Raw genomic sequence first — 5,889 nt, 5'->3', positions numbered from 1 at the left:
TGCCTGACTGTCCCCCTGCGGCAAGCCCCGGGCTCACTCTGCATAGGCATGTGGCACCTACTGATGGCGGCGGTGGCCTGTCTGGGGCAGTCACTGTCATGATGCCAGCAGCAGTGGGGAGGTGGGGCCAGGGCTGTGTGCTCCACGGAGCTAGTGGGAGCCAGGAACAGGCGGAAGCCACCCTACCTTCCAAGCCAGCAGGGAGAGAGCCTTGCGCTTCCCAGGTTCAGTGGCAGCTGCCCAGCCATGGCTCCAGATCCGGGCATTCCTGTGCTCCTGGGGGTGGGAGTGGGCAGGAGCCCCATCCTCCTGGGTGCAGCTGCAGCCTCTCAACCATGGGTGAGAAGGGGCTGAGGGCAGCCCCTTGGCACAATCAGCCTGGACACCGTAGATGACGGCAGGAGGCAGAGGGGCTCTTGGGTGGAAAGGGGCAGGTCCACAGGGAAGGCCCCTCTCAAGCCAGGGATGGCTGAAGCCTGGGGGCGGGGCTGACAGACCAGAGTGGGAACTTATGGTGCTTTCTCCAGGCCCACCTATGGCTGCCCAGGAAACAGTCAGCATGTACTTCCTCCGCTCTGAAGCCCATGAAAACCCCAGACTCGGCCAGACTTGAAGAGATGACAGGATGACCTGCCTGCGGAGAGGAGCTACCCACTTCAGGGTCCTCCCTCTGCTGAGAGCTGAGCAGATGTTGGGACTGCTGGCTGCAGAGAGGAGCTACCCGTTCCAGGGTCCCCTCTCTGCTGAGAGCTGAACACTAGCTGGGACGCCCTGCCTGCGGAGAGGAGCTACCACTGCGGGTCTCCTCTGAGCTGTTCTGTTGCTCAATAAATCTCCTCTTGGCCTTGCTCGCCCTCCACTTGTCCACATGCCTCATTGTTCCTGGATGCAAGACAAGAACTCCCGACCCGCCAAATGGCAGAGCCAAAAGAGCTGTCATATACACAGGGCTGAAACATGTCCCTTGCTCACGATGTTGTGAGTGACAAGAAGGAGAGAAGAGAGAGGGAGAGAAGAGCTGTGGCCCTTCGGGAAGCCAGACCTGGGATCTCCCCGAGCCAGGGCGGTGACCCCCTCTCTGGAGCTGTGCGGTTCCTGGCGTGTCCAAGTTTCTGGGTACCACCCCATTCCCCAGTGCCAGCCATGGAACCTGCTCTTGGTACGCCTGGTCCAGCTGCAGCCTCACAGGGTGCCCCCAGTGGCACCAGAAATGGCCTGCTCCACCATGGCCGGGGTCCCTGGCTGTGCAGTGGCCAGACCTCGTGGCTTCTCGCTCACATACCCCTCGCCACTCCATGCCCGGCAGATGTGAGATTCACACCAGTGGTATGAGCTGAGCACAGCCTGCCAGGCCAAGTTCACAGAACAAGCCCAGTGGGCCTGAGTAAAAACCTGGGCAAAGGTGCGACTGGCCACAGAGGTTTCCAGCTGGCAAAGCGACACCCCGAGGATTCCTTGACATTACCACAGAGCCTGGTGCACAGTGCACTCAGAAAGTGTCTGCCAGCCGGGCGCAGTGGCTCGTGCCTGTAATCCCAGCACTTTGGGAGGCCGAGGCGGGCAGATCACCTAAGGTCAGGAGTTGGAGACCATCCTGGCCAACATACTAAAAATACAAAAATCAGCTGGGTGTGGTGGCGTGGGCCTGTAATCCCAGCTACTCGGGAGGCTGAAGCAGGAGAATCTCTTGAACCCAGGAGGTAGAGGTTGTAGTCAGCTGAGTTTGCACCGCTGCACTCCAAACTGCGTGACAGAGCAAGAATCTGTCTCAAAAAAAAAAAAAAAAGATGGTGTCTACTGTGGCCAGGATGGCCCAGGGCGGTCGTGGAGCTTGTGGCACATTTTCATCTTGTGGCTCCCTGAGATGCCCAGGATATGCTAATGAGTAGGATGAGTTTGGCTACTGTGCTGCAATCATCAAAAATAAAACAAAACTCTGTTGGACTTAGGTAGTGCGCACACCCAGGGTATTGGCGGGTAACAGGCGCAGAACTGAGGCTCCACCCAACAGCCGATGTCAACTGATATCACTGGGCAGCTCCTGTGCCGGCAGCTCTAAACACCTCACGTGTGCAAGGAGCCATTCCCACTGGAGACACAGGGAAACTAAGGCCCAGAGGGGGCACTGCTGCCCAGACAACTTGGCAACCTGGCTGGGAGGCAGTGGAGTCAGGATTCCACCTCAGCCAAATTTCTCACTCCCTCTGACCTCCAAATATGCAAAATAAAGCTCACAACACTCGCCAGGTGGGATGTGAATTAAAGACATGAATGGACAGAAACGAGTGTTCCCAAGAGGGGGTTGGCCCTAACTAGGGGGCGTCGCTGAGCCTGCTGGAGCCTTTCTGTCCTCCACGTGGCTCCTGTCAGCCTGTGTGGGGTCTGGCCGCCTCAGGGCTGCCCACAGCTGGTGCAGCCTTTGCAGGGGCCTGGGGCATCTCTTCCCACCAGCCTGCCGCGTCACCTCCATCCTAAGTGAAGCTGCCGGGTGCTAGGAAGAGCTGATGGGTCCCCCCTGTACCCTGGGGAATGGCTGTGCCTGCTCTGGCTTTGAAAGGTGGCCCCTTGTCCGGGCGCGGTGGCTCAAGCCTGTAATCCCAGCACTTTGGGAGGCCGAGACGGGCGGATCACGAGGTCAGGAGATCGAGACCATCCTGGCTAACACGGTGAAACCCCGTCTCTACTAAAAAATACAAAAAAACTAGCCAGGCGAGGTGGTGGGCGCCTGTAGTCCCAGCTACTCGGGAGGCTGAGGCAGGAGAATGGACTGAACCCGGGAGGCGGAGCTTGCAGTGAGCTGAGATCCGGCCACTGCACTCCAGCCCGGGCGACAGAGCGAGACTCCGTCTCAAAAAAAACAAGAAAGGTGGCCCCTGTTGAAGGGTCCCCGTCCATCCACCTCCTTCCTGTCCTCCCCTCCTCCAGCGTCCTGCTCCTTCTGGCAGCCCCGCCTCCCCCTCAGGCACAGCTGCCGACCTCCCCAGGCAGGGGCCTGGGCTGAGACCAGGGAGCAAAAATGCTCCCCCTGCCCTCCATGAAGCCGGTCCTGCTTGACCCACCCAAAACCCAAGATTCTCCCCACAGCAGGCACTGGTGCTGGGGGAGGCTGCCCGCGGAGGCCGCTGTGGGGGCCCTGACCCGCTTAGGAGCTGCCACATGGCTCAGAACAGGTTGCCTTTGGCCACCAACAACGGCAGCACCCACCCAGCTGAAGCCTGTATGTTTAGCCTGCATCCCTCTCCCTGACAGCTGAGGGGTTTTCAAGCTCCCCAGAGCCTGAGTGGGAACCCTGGCGGCTCTGAACTGTAGAGCCAGGTGGGAACAGGGGGCGGGAGGGTCTGCTCGAACTTTCCAGAACAGAAACGATAGAGCACCCATGTGAGCCCAGACCCGTCCCATCTTCTCTACTCGGGTCCGCCTGGTGTGAACCATCGGGGCAGAAACCTGGCAGGAGGTGGGGCAGGAACACAAGGACACAAGCCTTGGAGGCTGGACACTCCAAATGTCCACTGGAGTGTGGTGTGTACACCCAGGGTCTGAGCCTTGGAGGCTGCAGAACACCTAGCATGAGGTGTGGACGCCTGGGGTCCAGGACAGGCAGCAGCCGCGTAGAGCTGGGCAGGCCCGAGCCACAGCCTGCCCAGGGATCAGCGCTGCCCTCCCCAGGTACAGGCCAAGGGGAGCTGTGCCCAGCCTTGGGTGAAGCCCTGTCTGCCCCGGCGCCCCCCCCCCCCCCCCCCCCCCCGCCCCCCCCCCCCCCCAGCTCCTCTGGCCATGCAGGACACGCCCACCTGGGCTGTGGGAGCCTCATCACCCTGGGATCTGTGAACACACACCTGAGGGGTCTCCTCGGTCCCTCACACTTCCCATGGGCTCACCCGGGCCCACCCAGACCTCCCCTACCCGTCCAGCAGCTACAGCTCCAGCTGCTGAGGGTGGGGATGAGCAGGTGCAGGTGGGGTGTGCAGAGAGGGACGGGGAGAGCATGGCAGGAGGGCAGAGGCGGAATGGTGGAGCAGAGGGCGGGCATGGGGGCAGTGGGTGGGGCGAGTGAAGCCCTGGGTAGGGCAGGTGGAGCAGGGGGCGGGCACAGTTGGGGGGCAGGGGACAGGGGTAGAACATGGGGGCAGGGGTGGGTCATGGGGGCTGTGGGTGGAAAGGGGAGGCAGTGGGGTGGGGCATGGTACAGGGGGCGGGGCATGGGGCAGTGGGGGGGGTCGGGGGGGGGACAGGGGGCGGGGCATGGGGGCAGTGGGCAGGGCAGGTGGTAAGGGGGTGAGGCATGGCGGCAGTGGGTGGGGCAGTGGCAGGGGCTGTGGCAGGAGCCCTATGTGAAAATGGGTTTTGTCTTCAGGGCTCTGATACATCTGGGGCATCCATGAGGTTACAGTTTTGCTTAAAATAGGTTTTCTTTCTTTCTTTCTTTCTTTTTTTTTTTTTTTTGAGACAGAGTCTCACTCTGTTGCTCAGGCTGGAGTGCAGTGGCACAATCTCAGCAGCTCACTACAACCTCTGCCCCCGGGTTCAAGCGATTCTGCTGCCTCAGCCTCCCGAGTAGCTGGGATTACAGGCGCCTGCCACCATGACTGGCTAATTTTTGTGTTTTTAGTAGAGACGGGGTTTCATCATCTTAGCCAGGCTGGTCTTGAACTCCTGACCTCGTGATCCACCTGCCTCAGCCTCCCAACGTGCTGGGATTACAGGCGTGAGCCACCGTGCCCGGCCAAAATAGATTTTCTTTCTATAGCAGAAGAGCAACTGGCCCCCTGGCTGTGAGTGCTTGGTGAGTCATCAGCAAACATACATCCAAACTGCTCAGCTGTTAGTTTATATTTACTTCTTGACAGCAGAGAGAGAAAAAAGAAGTTAGTTCCAATGCTCGACTGCCCGGCTTTCAGGGAAATATGGTCAGTTCCTCAGTCTATTTTTATCTAGGCATCAGAGAATGAAACTTAAGAAAGAAATACTTTCCAATAGTCTGATGGTATAAAAGTGTCGCATTACGTAAAAAAATTCCTCGTGTATTGCCTGGAGGTGGCAGGTATTCCTCCTCCCCTCCACCTTCCGCAGCAGGGCCCCCCAAGCACCACAACCGTGCTCTAGGCCAGAGACGTCGACTGATGCTGCAAAACACCCACTGCAGGACAAACCGCAGAATGAATTCTTGCTGCAAAAACACAACCCACGTCTGGCAGCTCCTCAAACCATCGAATGGAGAGCTACTGCGTGATCCAGCAATTCTACTCCTACGTATATGCCCAGGAGAAATTCAAACAGACATCCACGCAGAGGCTCGTACAAGTGTTCACAGCAGCTTGACCTACGGTGGCCAATAGACAAAGCCATCCAAGTGTCCACTGAGGAAAGAATGGATGGACCCCAAGCGGCATTTCGACTCGATAATATTATTCAGCCAGGGCCGGGTGCGGTGGCTCACACCTGTCATCCCAGCACTTTGGGAGGCCAAGGCGGGTGGATCATAATGTCAGAAGTTCAAGACCAGCCTGGCCAAGATGATAAAACCCCGTCTCTACTAAAACTACAAAAATTAGCCCAGCCTGGTAGCACATTCCTGTCATCCCAGCTACTCAGGCTGAGGCACGAGAATCACTTGAACCCGGGAGGCAGAGGTTGCAGTGAGCCGAGATCACACCACTGCACTCCAGCCTGAGTGACAGAGCGAGACTCCATCTCAAAAAAGAAAAAAAGAAAGAAAGAAAGAAAAAATGATTACAAAAAATTATCGGGACATGGTGGCACATGCCTGTAGTCCCAGCTACTTGGGAAGCTGAGGCAGGAGAATCACTTGAACTGGAGAGATGGAGGTTGCAGTGAGCCGAGATTGTGCCACTGCATTCCAGCCTGGACGACAGAGCGAGACTCCGTCTC

This window comes from Piliocolobus tephrosceles, chromosome 16, assembly GCF_002776525.5.
Source record: "Piliocolobus tephrosceles isolate RC106 chromosome 16, ASM277652v3, whole genome shotgun sequence".
Classification (NCBI taxonomy): Eukaryota; Metazoa; Chordata; class Mammalia; order Primates; family Cercopithecidae; genus Piliocolobus; species Piliocolobus tephrosceles.
Note: the sequence above shows the minus strand (reverse complement) of the source record.